The sequence below is a fragment of the Pteropus alecto genome, unplaced genomic scaffold (genome assembly GCF_000325575.1).
Source record: "Pteropus alecto unplaced genomic scaffold, ASM32557v1 scaffold185, whole genome shotgun sequence".
Lineage (NCBI taxonomy): Eukaryota > Metazoa > Chordata > Mammalia > Chiroptera > Pteropodidae > Pteropus > Pteropus alecto.
The window spans coordinates 8,888,783-8,904,075 of NW_006438088.1; the positions used below are offsets into that span (position 1 = coordinate 8,888,783).

General features: G+C 40.2%; 1 pseudogene; it reads left to right on the top strand.

Moving 5' to 3' along the window:
- The first annotated feature begins 10,405 nt into the window (after positions 1 to 10,405).
- Positions 10,406 to 10,524, top strand: LOC112482580 (annotated as a pseudogene).
- The last annotated feature ends 4,769 nt before the right edge of the window (positions 10,525 to 15,293 follow it).

Genomic DNA, 15,293 nt, shown 5'->3' on the forward strand with positions numbered 1-15,293 from the left:
TCCCTACACTCGTACCTGACTACAATCTGTAGCCGGGTGAAAGAACAAAGTTAGTTGAAATAGACATAATGACACCCATATCTTCTAGTCAGTTCTTTTGCTCTTACTAGCTGCTCATTCAGCACTAGATTACCATTCAAAACTTTGCTTATCATTGTCTTCTCAGGAGGAAGCCTTCAATATACATCCCTTCCTCTCACCCTCCCATGAATTATTTTCTTATACTATTTGACTTTGTACATATTTCCATATATCAAAATGATAGATTTGCATTCTGTTTGAATGTCTAGCTCTTCTACTAGTATGTGAACTCCTATAGAGAATAGCTGTTATTTGCCTGTAGTTCTATACCTAATAATAAATGGCAAATAGTAGGGACTGAAAAAATGTATCTTTAATTGACCTAATTGTAGCCATTTTGATATGGCTCTTGTGAAGCCCAGCAATTTACTGTTCTCTAAGTGCAAGATCTATCACATCGATATTTATTTTCTGGTTCTGTAAGTTTCCCTCAAAGCCATTTCTGGTATGTTGAGAAATGTCCTCCTCGTGAGCCACTTCCCCCTTCATCCTGTTAATATTTATCCTATAATATACATTGCAGGCAGAATGTCTCTTTGTGGATTCTAGGCAATGATGAGGAAAAAAATACCATATTGAATTAATTCTAAAACAGATTTTTTTTTCACCTTTTGAATTGAAATTAGGGAATATTTAATAATCAATGGCATCTTATGATTGACAGTGGAGATTATTTTTTTATTTTTATTTTTTTTTTGCTCTCTCAGTAGTATCTAAAATCATGTATCTTTCAATGAAAGTATCTTAGATTTGTTGAAATATGGTACTTATGAAAGAAGTTCTACTGGTGCCCAGCCATACCAGGTTATATGGTAAATTCTGGATATGTTCCAAGTGCTACATTAAAAACAAGCCAAAAAAAGACTTTGCCAGAATAGAATGAGAAGGTCAGACTTGAAGGATCAGAGGGTAAGATTTGTGAGATAGTCACTGTTACATCTCTGGCATCTGAGCTACTAGATGCCTGGCACAAATACACATTTAATACATAAAAATAATTGCTAACAGCTTTTGAGTCGTTACTCTGTGTTAGTCACTACATTTTAAGTTATTTTTGTATATGAGCTCATTAAATTCTCAGGACATCACTTTGAGTGGGTTCAAATACGATCCCATTTTTCAGATGCATAAAGTAAGGATGACGACAGATAAGTAATGTGCTTGCTGATAGGAAGCTACAGAATTATGTCTGAACCTCTAGTCCATTGGACTTCAAAGGCCATGCTCTTGTGCTTTATGCAGTGCCTTCTCTTTGGTGGGAATTGATTTTTGAAAAAGTGGTATTTCTACTACACTTGATGGCTATTTGCTTTGTCAGAGTTGTTAGTTTTTAACTTTCTTTCTAATTATCCACTTTCCTAATCGTTTTTTTTTTGGACCCCATAGTCTCCACTGATCACTTAATGACCATCTTATATTTAACATTAGATGAATATTGCTAATTTATAATAGTCTGTTAGAACACCTTTTACTTAATGATCATAGACAAAACCCCGTCAGAAACAAAAATCCCCTAAGGGCTATTGATTATGATGGTGTTATATTTCACAAGGGCAATACTGTAGAGGTAAGATAACATTTTTGTAGGAATCAAAAAATGCAATCTCCACTTTGTGGGTTTGTCAACCTCAAGGTCATTGAGAGAAAACTAAGTTCAATGGGTTTGACTAAACTCCTCTGTTAGGACTGAGACCTATTTTTTCCAACCCTAAGAATTCCAAGCATAATCTTAAAAAAAAAAAAAAAATGAGGAAATTCACTTCATGTACAAAATTTTCTGTAAGACGAGCCACTTTTTTCTATTTCTATTTATTGCAAAGATCACAACTGGGGAAGGGGGGCATGGGTGGGGATGCCAGGCTGGGCAATGGCAGAAGTGCTGGCCTAGACCAAACTTGAATGTGTATTATCTTGAATGTGTATTGAACAAACCCTCCAGGTTTGTTCGAATTGCCAGACCTGCCTCCAGAGTTTCTAATTTATTAGGTCTGTAGTGGACTAAGATATAAAACAAATTCCAAGATGCTGCCGTTGCTGCTGGTCCAGGTGCCATATTCTGAGAACCACTGGCCTTCACGTTAGAAGACCTGGATTTTAACATGAGATTCCTTACTCGATATCTGTGACTTAGGGAATTCAATAATCTGAGTCTTGGTTTCTTATTTGTAAACTGAACTGTAAACTCTCTGTTCTACCCATTTTGTAAGACCTGTGTGAAAAGAACTGAATATGATATATTTGCAAATTACTTTAAAATCTATTATTGTTATTATTAATAATAATATTGTGAAAGAAGCTGTAGATTTATGTCACCCCAGAGAGATGTTGACAGAACTTTTGAGTTACACAACACCTGGGGCACCAGCATAGACCATGAGTGGAAGGAATGAGGTTCTGTTGTCTTCCAAACTCACATCTGTGTGTTCTAATCCAAGCTCCATGCAATCTGAGTCTGTTTTCCATCTGAAAAATGGGAATGGGTAGGCCTACCTTGCAGGCTTGTTGTGAGAGCTATTGAAGATAATGCATTTAAAGAACTAGCACAGTGCCTAGCACACAGTAAGCACTCAATAGTAATAGCTCCTAGTAGAGATTTCAGCATTGGTAATATAGCCATATCCCAAGGGATAGCAAGCTCCCTAAGCAGGAGAGAATATTCTAACAATGCTGCTTTGAGTGAGCAATTGGACTCCCAGACCTCCAATTGAGATTCTAATATCAGCGCAAAGCAAATGCAGCTGGTCAGTTGCCAGTAGCTAGGACTGTTTTCCTTAGTCTTCCCTTCTGACTGACAGCTGTACAACTCCTGTCTTTGCCACGACCTACCACAAAACCATTAGCAATGCTTTCTGGAATTCCCTAGCAGGCAGAGCACTAACAATAGAAAAGTTGAAATTACATGAAGATCAACTCACTCATAGAGCTCTTCATTTGCTCCCTGGATTATGTGACAATTGAATCAAGTCTAAACCAGAGAATGCATGACAGTGCAATGAACTCTACACTAACAAATGCCAGATAAGCTTCAGCAATCTCTGTACTGGGTGTGTGGAAGTTCCAGACTTGCAAAACTCTGTAGTTAATAGCAGCAACAACTGGAGCACAATTGCTGACCAAGTCGTGGAACCTGATGCTATGTCATGAAGCTGGAATGTGGCTCATGGTGCCATGTTGGACAGACTTTCCTCTTACACCTCATGCTGATTAGAAGTTATTTACCCAGGCTGCGTGTCTTCTTACACATTACATGGGCCAACACTCTGCCCATTCAACTTGACCTCACAAGTGATACAGATGGGCAGGGGCAAGCCTGTTTCAGTGACAGCAAGTGGTTGACTCAACAAAAATGGGAGAAAATTTGCTCAGCTTCTATCTTTCTCTCCCTTACTGGGTTTAAGTAGACTGAGTGGGTCACAGGACAGGTAAGGAAAGGTGAAAAAAGGCATTTCAATTTGATCTAACAGCATTAGTTGCCTTTCTTGACATTCCTTGGTAGCAAATATAGAAAGTGTAATTCTTTACATGAATATCTAATATTTATTTTTTCCCTCAAATTTTAAATTATCAGTGAGATGTCTTTGAATTTTTTTCTCATGGAAATGCCTCCTATGACTGTAGGATGATGCACTATCAATTTTTTAGACATTTTTTCCTGATTTAGTGTATACTTCTGACATTTTCGTCTTCCACTCTGCTTCTAGATCTGTTACCTCCAATTCTGAGTACTTTTTCTCACTTTCCCAATGATGTCAGCATCCAGAGTCCTGATTTCCTTTCCGTATGATTCACTGCCAGCTTCCAAGGTGACTTCCAGATTCATAATCCTCTGGTCTTTTTCACTCAGATAAGCTCTGTTTTCATTCTGTCTCAGCCACTCCCCTGCAAGGCCACATCTTACACTTGATCACAATTCAGATCTACTTCACTTCTGGGGTGGCAAGTCCTGAAATCTTTTCTCTCTCCCTCCTCCTCTCTCTCCTTTCCTCTCTCCCGCTGCTGTCCTTTCATCTTTATTGATACCCTAGCTCATGACCAGGCCACTTATTCCATCACTTGAATTTGGTCGTATTGCTTCCACAGCAGTCTGAACACATTGGTCAACCACTTCAGTTGCGTACCACCTACAATCACCTCTGATATCTCTTGAATCCAACCTCCCTTTCCATTCCGACTGGCTCTCTTGAGAACACTTGCAAGGATCTCCCACCTCATCCTTATCCTCTAATCTGCTCTGCTCTAATCCACATTAGTTACTCTTTCTAGAATGATCATCCCAGTTTGAAAGCTCCATGAGAGCTTGTGCAACTCAGCTACTAAATATTTTCTACTTTTTTTTTCCATGTCTTGCTCATGCCTCTTCTCATCTCTACCAGAAAAAATACCATGTCTTTTTTTTTTTAAGTTTATCTCAAATAACACTTCCAGATTCCTCCAACTTTACTTGGTCCCTTCTAGTGTTATATTTCTATGCTAGCTATAATGGTTCATATATAAATATATATGTGTGTATATATATGTTTTAATTTTCTCTGCAGTGTGATCCGGTATAAAATACATGAGCTTTGAATTTAAAGAGAGATTTGTGTTAAGATCCCAGCTTTGGTATTTACCAACTGTATGATCTTGAGCAAATCACTTCATTTTGCTAAGAATGAATTTCCTCCTCTATAAAAGGAAGATAATCCTATCTACCTCATGGGACTGTTATATTTAGTGAGATAAAATGACTGCCATATAATAGCCACTCAAGAAATATACTTCTCCCCTTCTTCCCCATTCCTTGTGTTCTTGAGATGAAAGACTATGTCCTGCTTATTTTGTATCCCTTAAAAGGTCAACATTGTAGGCCATTAATAAATGTTCACTGAATTCACATGTCCATATCATGTGTCTTTTTTTCCTACTGAAATTTGGAACTCCAGAGACAATGCATTTTTCATTTGCAGTCCATTTTCTACTTAATTTTGGTAAGTTTACAGCAGAATATTCTTTATATGTTAAACAAACACTTTACTGATTATCCCAGTACCAACAATTCTAGCTTGTCCATTGAGAAAGATTTGTGGCTCTGTGCTCTGTGTCTGGCCTAGAGTTAAGGAGATAAGTAAGTGTGTGCATGTGCGTGTGAAAAAGTCAGTTATAACCATGATATCTGAGAAGCTTCCCCTTCATTTGATTGACTCGGTATGATTGAATATGATTGTGACAAACTTTGGCCCTCTCCCAGACGCAGAGCTAATATGAAATGAGCTAGGAACACTGATTCACATCTTTATAGGTAAAGGGTCCCTGTTATAAAATCTAATGGCACCACGTAATTTCTGCCAAATAAGTACTTTGAGGAAAAGCAAGGTGTCAAGCTAGACGTTTGTTAAAGGCATCATGATGCAGTAGAAAGATCATTGATCTTGAAGTGGAAGGGCCTTTACTCAAACCTCAGTTCCACTACATATTAGCTGTGGAACCTCATGCAAGTTATTTAAACTTCTTTTATCTTTCAAAAATGATAACATATCTATACAACAAGCAGTTGTGAGAATTGAATGACATACATATGGAAGCACCAGTAGAGTGCATGGCGTATACAGGGAGAGTAGTTAACAAATGTTAGTTGAGATATTAAAGAACCTACAGAAATTTCTCATGAAAGAATGATCTAGTTCACTTTGTAGGCATACAATAGTATACACTGTGCTGCCACTGACAGCCTGTGTACCTGAGGGATGGTTTTGTGTCAATTTGCCTAGGTTTTGGTGCCAAGATATTAGGTCAAACATCAGCCTAATGTGCTGTAAAAATATTTTTTAGATATAATTAACATTTAAATCAGTAGACTTTAAATAAGGCAAATTACACTTCATTATGTAGGTGGGCCTCATCCAATCAGTTGAAGGCCATAAAATAAAATTAAAAATCTGAGGTCTCTTGAGGAAGAGGGATTTCCACATGCAGACTACCTTCAGACTAGAGTTACCCTATCAATTTTTCCCCAGGTCTCCAGCCTGCGTGAATATCAGGGACTACATCTAACTCATCTCTATATTTTCAGAGCTTAGCTCAGTGCCAGATACATAGTATGTAGGCTTTTTGGACTGAAAAAGAATAGTTTGTATTCATACACTATCTTGTAAAAAAGATGCTTACACACGCTGTGCCGTTAATTCATTCCTCTATCTAGTTTTTCACCCAACAAACATTTTGGAGGGAGCCTATTCCATATTATCGTGCTTGATGCAGATGATGCAGAGAGAAAAGACAGAATGCTTCCTCTCTAGAAGCTATTTAATGGTGGCTGAGAGTGAATGAGGGTGACGCAAAAACAGGGTAAAATTGGCCACTGAGAACCAGTGTACCCAGGTGAGAGACCATGAGAATCAGATGTAAGGCAGGGGCAATTGGGAAAGAAAATAAGGGGTAGATTCAAGGGATTCAGGAGGTGGAAACAGTAGGAGGTGAGAAACAAGGGAGCAAAGCATCTCCCATGAATCCCTGGTTTTTGGCTGAGGTGTCTGGGAATACAGGGGAGGAGAGAATTTCTCATCATCTTATCTGACCCTAACATTCCTCAGCATCATAAAATGCAACCCCCTCATTTTAGGGATGCAGACAGATCAGGGGCTGAAAGAGCAGATCTATTGCTCCAAACCTCATATATCAGGAGCTAGCAGAGCGAGTACTAGAACCCCAAACCCATGCTGTTTTGACTACAACGTCCCCTCTCCAGCCCCCACTATGCTTTCTGCCAAACTCCATGGGCATGAGGAGTGACGAGGGGATCCCAAAGATTCCCTGTCATTTCTTTGTGGTGCAGTTTTACTCTCTTGAGCGTTCAGATGGGGAACGAGCCTGCCATACTTCCTGAATGTACAGCTGCAGTTCATAAGTGACCCAGGAGTCACTTCCTTTCCCACTAATGACAAAGAGCTTCGCAAATTTACTATTCTGTCAGTTGCCTGTCCTAGATGGAGAAGAGACACCTATTTGGAGTGAGGGAGGGCAAATGTTAATTGGTAAAAATGAAAGTACATTTTCTTCAAAAGCCTGAGGTAATCCTAATTTTTCCCCAGAAGGGCCTCAGTCTGGCATGGGACTCAGGGTTCTTTTTCCAGTAAATGACAGCCCTCGACCTGTTGCATTTTACAACCCGCCTGCCCATCCCATCTCCTTCCTGTCCTCTCTGCTGGCCCCAGTTGCTAATGCAAGAGTCATGAATCAGGAAGCGTTTGAGCAACCTGAGCCCTCTTCCCAGCCTGGCAGGCGTTCAGCAGCTGGTAAGGGAACAGTTGCTTTCTCTCTCTCTGTCTCTGAGACAGATCTAGAAGCCAGATCCCAAACCTACCTTTAACCTCCCACATCATTTTCCAAGTCCCTCTTTGCCTTCCTCTCAGCTTTCTTTTACCCTGACTCTTTTAACATGGCACCTGATTTTAGGTGACCCTAAGACTGCTAATCTCTCTTCATGCACATAGCTGTAGCTTTGCCTTGGTCTCAGTTTCTGAATTCTTATCTAAATCTTCCAAGGACAGTTGTTTTTCTCCAACCTTTCCCCACTCCCTGCCCTATGGGACGGCTTGCATTTTAATCAATTAGCATAGTGGTTACCAGGTAACTCAAGTGGGATTTACAACTCTGTGAGACATCGAGCAAATGTTCAACAAACGTTAGTTCTTTTTATTCCACTCTGAGCCTTGCCCACTCTAGAATGCTTGGAGGTTTGCTTCACTCGTCATTTGCGACATCTTCGAAATGTAGATCCAGGCAGCCTCTGCCATGACAGAGGGAGTCATGTGTGAGGGGCTGAACCTGAGCTCAGCTGGGTCCTGGCCCAACACCTGACTCATTCCAATGGGAGGGTAGTTGTAAAGCAGGGCTCAGCACCCCCACCCCCACCCCCACAAGCACAGCTGTGATTTGACAATCATGACTTCCTGAATCTCAAGGGATGGCAATCAGATCCCGACCAGATGGCTAGGCAGCTGGGTGCTATTTTTATATAAAATCACTGCAGAGGCTGTGACCATTAGAACTACCATTTTCATGGAGGCTGGCTCAGTTTTGCTTACTTAGTGAATTCAGAGTACATCTAATCATTCCAGTGATGAAGTTGGTGCTCTCCAACTGTGCCACAGTGGGGTCCAATTCATAGTTCGGTCACCGTTGGTGGTTTCCTGAGAATCGTCATCCTGAGAATTGAGAAAAGGCACAGGAAATATCAACAATCACCCTTTCATCGTCAGATTACTTTTTGTGAACTAACATTCCTGGCCAGAAAACAATTTGGAAAGGTTAAAACTATCTTTTTGCCCACACTCTTTTGCAATTTAAAACCAATGATATCATTGGACTTTAATATCCTACTGCTTAATCCCTGGCTTAGCTTTCAAACTTTCAGTTGTTCATTTCATCCTGGGTTTCCAGTTTGGGTAACTGACAGTTGCCACCCTGCAGATGAGGTTCCCAGTGTGGTTCCTGGAGGAAGGTCACAGTGATGCCTAACAGTTTAGGCCGAGCCCCATTTCTTTCACTTTCAGAGCTCTGCTTCCCATTAAGTGTTTATCTGCCGATGGCTGGGCTGTGTGTTCCAGGGGGTCAGAGCCTGTTGCTGCCATGTGCACTGCTGTATCCCCAGCACTGACTCAGGGCCTGGCACACAGAAATTACAAAATAAATATTTATTGAGTAAATGTCTCAGGACTGATCATAGCCCGTGTAATGGAGTTCTTTGTCTTTTTATACAACAAATGATTCTCGAAAGTCAGGAACTAGAAGATAAAAATAGGACCGAAGCAGAATAAATTGAGACACAACGTCATTGGTGGTCCCTGTAGTCAGGGTTCTGCTTGATCTCAGGTCCTCTGCAGTGTATCTCTCTATGCGAGAACCCTGTGCAGTTATGAGGTAGAATGAAAAAAAGCATGGAAAGAAGGAAGTTCATAAAGAAAGTCTAAACATCCTTTTCCTATGGGAAAAATGATCATAATAAAAATAATAAAACTAATTTGTATTAAGCATTTTCTACATGTCAGGCACTATACATCTGCTATTTAATCACTCTTCACAATAAGCCTATGAGGTAGATATTATTATCATGTCCATTTGTGGAGGAAAAAACAGGAACTTAGAATTTAAATAACTTGCTGGAGCTGGTAGGTGGAGAAGCTGACTTCCACCCAAAGTCTTACTGAGTCCCGAGGTTAGCAATCGCTTGCATAATTGTGTCCTTTGTCCATTGGTGGTTTGAATATTTAAAGGCAAAGTTCAAGTCTCATTCATCCTTAACTCATAGCACTAGGCCGAAGATCACCCATGCCATTTGGAGACAGTAAATATTTATTGATTCAAAAGAGATAGTCAAAAGGCACTGGGATAAGGTTATTTTACTGGCAAACAGAGCATATGTCAAAAGAAATTGCAAAGCCAACTGGGGGAAAGCAGAGTGGTGCAAGTGGTCTTGTTGCTACAAAAGACAGACTGTATTGTTCGAGACATTTGGAATTCAGAGCATCAAGTTCAAAGAGTATTTTGAAGTGGCACTATTATAAGAAATAATAACTCCTAGGGAACAACTAGAAAGATCCCGAAGTTCTTTTGCTTTGACTTGTTCTTCTTCCAGTTACTAAAGAAGGCAGGCTGGGGTGAGACTTTATAATGCTGTATGAATCTATTGTCTCCACAAGTAAAGCAAACATAAGACACAGTTAGGTTTGTGTTGTGGTTGCACCCTGTTTTCAGGCTGTATCTCTGGCTTGCTTCTTCCAGAGCCAGCTTCCACCAGGTAGGGCTGTCAACTCAACTCTCAGAGATATCATCATTTAGCCTATCTCTTCTACCAGCCTCCTCTTTAACTTTGGTGTGGCAGAACTAGATCCTTCTCAGAATGCTACTGCCTCTTCTTTTCTTACAGTTAAAGAAAACTGAAGTGAAGGTTTAGATGAGAAAATGAGTCAGCATGTTCAGAACAGAACTATTAAGCTCACTTCTGATGCAGACTAGAGTTAGCTCCTTTTTAGATATCTTCAAATTACTGTGTCTGGAACTGTATCTTGTCATTAATTTATATTTACTATGTATTTATCACTTGAATGCATACACAAATGAATATCCACCAAATATCTCTATAGAGAATAGTGTGTGTAACATGTTGTGGAAATAGAATCATACCACCGATCAGAATAAGAGAACTTGGTTTAAATCCTAACTAACATATGTAGTTGGGTTAGATAATGAAGAACCCGATAGTCATCCTTACAAATAATTAAATAATTCAAGGGGAGAGTGTGATGACTTTTTTTTAACAATTCAATATCAACAACTTCTTGATTAGGTCTATGGCCATGCCACCCTGAACAAGCCCGACCCTGTCTGATCTCAGAAGCTAAGCAGGGTCGGATCTGGTTAGTACTTGGATGGGAGACCACTTAGGAAGACCAGGTGCGGTAAGCATAAAAAATAAAAAATAAGAGATTGTAAGCAGATGAGGTCTTTGCAATCTGTGAAGTCAACCAAGAAAAAAAAAACTTCTTGATTAAAGGTGTTTTAAGTAGTATTCAGTTAAAGACAGAGGAATTAATCATCCCCCATGTACATCTGGATAACCTCACAATACCTCAGACTGACTAAATCCCAAACTATCATATTTGCCCAAAGAAGCTCTTGCTCCCACATCTTCATTTTTCTGTTAACCGTGGCTCTATTCCCTAATCACCAGGCTTTCAATGCAGCTGTCAGAGACAGCCTTTGCTTAAATTCATTCGGTTACCAAGACCTACAGTTTTGGGGTTTTTTTACATCCTCTTTTGCTATTCCTGTAGCCCACTGCTCTGAGTCAGGTCCTTGTCTTTTCAGCCTCTAATGTTTCGTTAGTGGTCCAATCTGTCTTCTTACCTAAATTTTTCTTTCTATTGGCTGTTATGGGATGAATTGTGTCTGCCTAAATTCCTCTGTTGAAGCCCTAACCTTTTGACTGGATTTGGAGACAGGGTGTTTAGGGAGGTAACTAAGGTTACATGAGGTCATTAGGGTGGGCCCCTAACCCAATAAGAAGGGGAAGAAACACAAGAGACCCCTCCCTCTCCTCTCTCTCTCCTCCCACCCTCTCTCTTAGTGCACAGAGAAGAGGTTGTGTGAGATCACCACGAGAAAACAGCTATCTACAAAGCCAAGAAGAGAGTACTCACCAGAAATGGAATGTTCCAGTACCTTGATCTTGGACTTTTAGCCTCCATAACTGTGAAATAATAAATTTCTGTTGTGTAAGCCACCCACTCTATGGTATTTTGTTATGGCAGCCTGAGTAGACTAACACAACAGGTCATTCTACCTCGCATTAACCAGAGTTATACCTATAAAACAGCAACCTGATCTCATGCTTTAAAAACCTTCAGGATGCCCCACCAGCTGTTTGTCCAAACTCTTCTGCTTGGAACCTGAGGCCATCTTCCATGTCACTCCCATTACGACCTGCCCAGCTGTAGACCTGTACATTATTTTAGGCAAACATTTTACTCCAGTGATCTTCTCACTGTCCTCAAAAGGCACTTGGCATTTTCTGAAGCCACAACAAAGCACAATTTCTTTGAAGAACTGCCAAGAGTATGCCATGGCTGGAAGATGAGTTGCATGTTAAGGATGGCAGGATGTGAGGGAGAGGAGCCACGCTGCAGCCATGTTGCTTTTTTTCCCCATTTAACAGTGTCCTCATTGAGTTTGGGAGAGACGATGGGCCCAAGTCCAGAGTAAATAATAACATCTAAGCTAGGAGTCAGCAAACTTGTTTTGTAAATGGTTAGGTGAACATAAATATTTTAGGCTTTATGGCTCTGTGGTCTCTGTCACAACTCTGCCGTTCTAGCATGAAAGCAGACACAGGCAACATATAAACAAATGAGCATGACTGTGTTCCAATAAAATTTTATTTACAAAAACAGTCAATGAACTAGATTTGGCCTGTGAGTTATAATTTGCCCATTCCCAAATGTGTTAATCCCAGAGCACTGACTTTTTCTGAACCAAATCTGAAACTACTTTCAGGTTTCTTGTTATATGAAGGAGGGAAAATTCTACTTCTTAGAGGACTCGCTATTCAAACTGTAGGCCATAGACTAACAGTATCATCCTCTGGGAGCGAGTTAGAAATGCAGAATCTCAGGCCCCACCACAGACCTCCTAAATATAACATGTATTTTAATAAGAAACCCTGGTGACTGAAAGGTATATTAGAGCTTGAGACACACTGGTTGAAGCCCCTGTTCATTGAACATTCTATTACTTGCGGCTTCAAACATCCTTAACTTATACTGACAGGAAGGAACCAAGTCATGAACCATTCTACATGCTTTGCTTGTGTCCTGAAGGATATTAAAGTGTTTTAAGCAGAGAGTGAAATGGTAAGTTTTTTAGCCGATGTCTTATCTCTCTTATGAAACAATTAGCTCCAAAAAATCAGAATGTATTCCAAAGAAATATGCCTGTTATTCATCTTGCTCTACAGGGTCGTCCAGGTAGCCCCCCTACCACTTCCACTGCCATCGGATGGAATCTAAATGCAGGTTCTTCTGTCAGACCTGCTCTCCTGCCTGTAACCTGCTGCCCTAGGGCCAGGAAAATTCTCAATTTCTGGCATATTCTTGGGGCTTTCAAGTGGCTGCTGGGCTGTAACTTCAGCATTTGAATTTGAAACGTGAGGCTGGAAAGCTTTATTTTTAGTCACGTTCAATGCTGCCACCACCCAGCTCGATTCATTTATTTTCTGAATATATACTCACCTCTCCCATAAGCTACTTTGGTGGAAGCAGTCATACTTTAGGATTTTTGCATTCTTTCCACAAACCTCGCAAAGTTCCTCCCATAAGCCTTGCAAGTGTTTTGCATGTGCTAGATTCCTGATAAATATTAGATTATTTTAAAAATATGAGCCATCATTTATTGCTTTTTCAAGCTCCTGAAATAATATGCGACTATCACCATCAGCTAAGTTAAAAATAATAGAGTCAAAAGTATTGAAACATTATCAAGTCCTTTGCAAAATAGGTCTTTTCACATCCTTTGTGTTAGGAGCCTAACGCAACCCAGGAACGCTCTTATAAAGAATTAGGTGCAAACTTTGGCTCTCAGGGCTGCCCCATTTATCAAGTCACCACATCCTCCTGCAGTTCACTTATGAAGAGCTAAAACTCAAACAAACATCAGCTCCAGCACAGCTCAAGAAGACCTGTTTTAAATAGTATTCCATTTAATCCATACAAGAATCTAGAAAGGGACAAATTATTACCCTAATATTAATGAGGAAACAGGCACTAAGGACTGATGTACCCAGCTTAAGATCACATGACTAGAACTTTGGTGGTGGTAGGAGGTGAGTTAGAACTCAAACCCCAGAGAGTCTGGCTCCTGAGTCTGTGCTCTGAGCCATTAAGCAGTGTCTCCATAAACAGAGTCCAGACATGTCGAAAACCAACCTCTCATTGCTCTACTTTCTTTTCAGCCACAGGCACCTTCAGCTAGGATTTTCGCATGACAAATAGTTTATACTAAGCCCAGACACACTGAAAACAAAGTGTTAGAAGCCACTCATTCCATGGTCTATTCCAGCGAGTGACAATTTCTGTATTTAAAGGCCTTTCCCAGTAGGAGATAATGATTTCATCTATTATTATTAATACTAAGAAAATACCTTTAAAATCAAATTAAGAGAGATTACTTTTAATTTTTCTTGGCAGTTACCTAGACTAGAAAGTTTTTCTCTATCCTTTCAGAGTCTACAGGAAAGACTGTCAAAGGAGCGCCTGTCATTATGACCCCATTATCTACCTAGACTCCAGAGACGTTATTGCAAAGCCTATGACCACATCCAAACAGCTAAAGTAAAGCATGAGACAACACTGCAGTGACACCGGAAGCATAGGTGCCCAGGTAGAGTCGCTGAAACCTAAATGCCGTCATTTATCTTCGGGTCATGCTGCTCATCTGTCCCAATTTATATAAGAATTTAACCTATTTTTCGCCAGTTTTTAATTCTGGCTCTGTCATTTTCTGAATCAAGAAGACCTCTGAAAAGACATGGATCATCTCCAAAAAGGCTTTTTCTTCTCAAAGAGAGTATAGCTATGACTTTGTGATAGCCAACTGACACCACAGGACCAGCTTGTGTATGCCTTAAGATTTTATGATTGTTCCTAGAGACTTTTTTACCTCCCTCCAAAAACCAGGAGGCATTAACTATTTTAAATGGCAGTGAATTAACCTATGTAAGTTTGTACAGAAAAACTCACAGCCCTACTTCAAGTTTTTGCCAGCAGAAATTTCAGTTTTTAGTAAAGAGATACTCTCTTCATGAGTCTGTCTGTTACTACTGATTTTTGGTGTGTGAGTTCTTTTTGTGAGGGAGAGCAGTTCCTTTAAATGTCACATGCATATATTACTTGGTTGTGCAATGCGTTTCACCCCTGACATCCTTTTTGGCTTCCTCTCCATTCTTTCTCTTGTAGCAGTTTCTTTCTTCTAGAAAACCCCTCTTCTATCACCCAGTCGTTCAAGGCAGAGAGCAGAATTATCCTCCTCTCAATGCAATAAATAACTCAGTCTTGCAAATCATATCTTCAAAATAAATCTCAAATCTACTTCTCTTTTTATTCCTACTCTCCCAGAGTCCAAACCATTATAATTTCTCTCTTACGTGAAGACGTATATCTGAAGACAGATACTGGTGACATTACTTGGACCACTGCAGTGGCCTTTTAATTAAACTCCTCCTTCCTTCCACCCCTGTCCAGTCATCCATTCTTCATACAAAAATCAAAGCGGTAACTCCATTGTTTAAGTCCTCCGAAGGCTTCCAGTTGACCTCGTACGACAATCCAAACCCACGCCAAGTCTGGCTTCCCTCCGTGTTCTCTCTCTGTTCTCCGGCCATACCGAGTTGCCCACGGTTTCTCCAAGATGCCAAGTTCTTTCTCATTTCTAAGCCTTCTCCTCTACTTTCAATTCTGCCAAGAAATCCTCCCACTCACCCACCCATCACTTGGCTTTTTTTGTACATCCTTCAAGTCTTGGTTCAAATATTACTTCCTCAAGAGGCTCTTTTAAACGTAACCACTAAATTAAGTTCTTATGTTCCTCATCCCTGTTTTTATAGAATTCATTCTCATAGCATGTGTGTGTGTGTGTGTGTGTGTGTGTGTGTGTGTGTGTGCGCGTGTGTTTAGCTCTTGCCT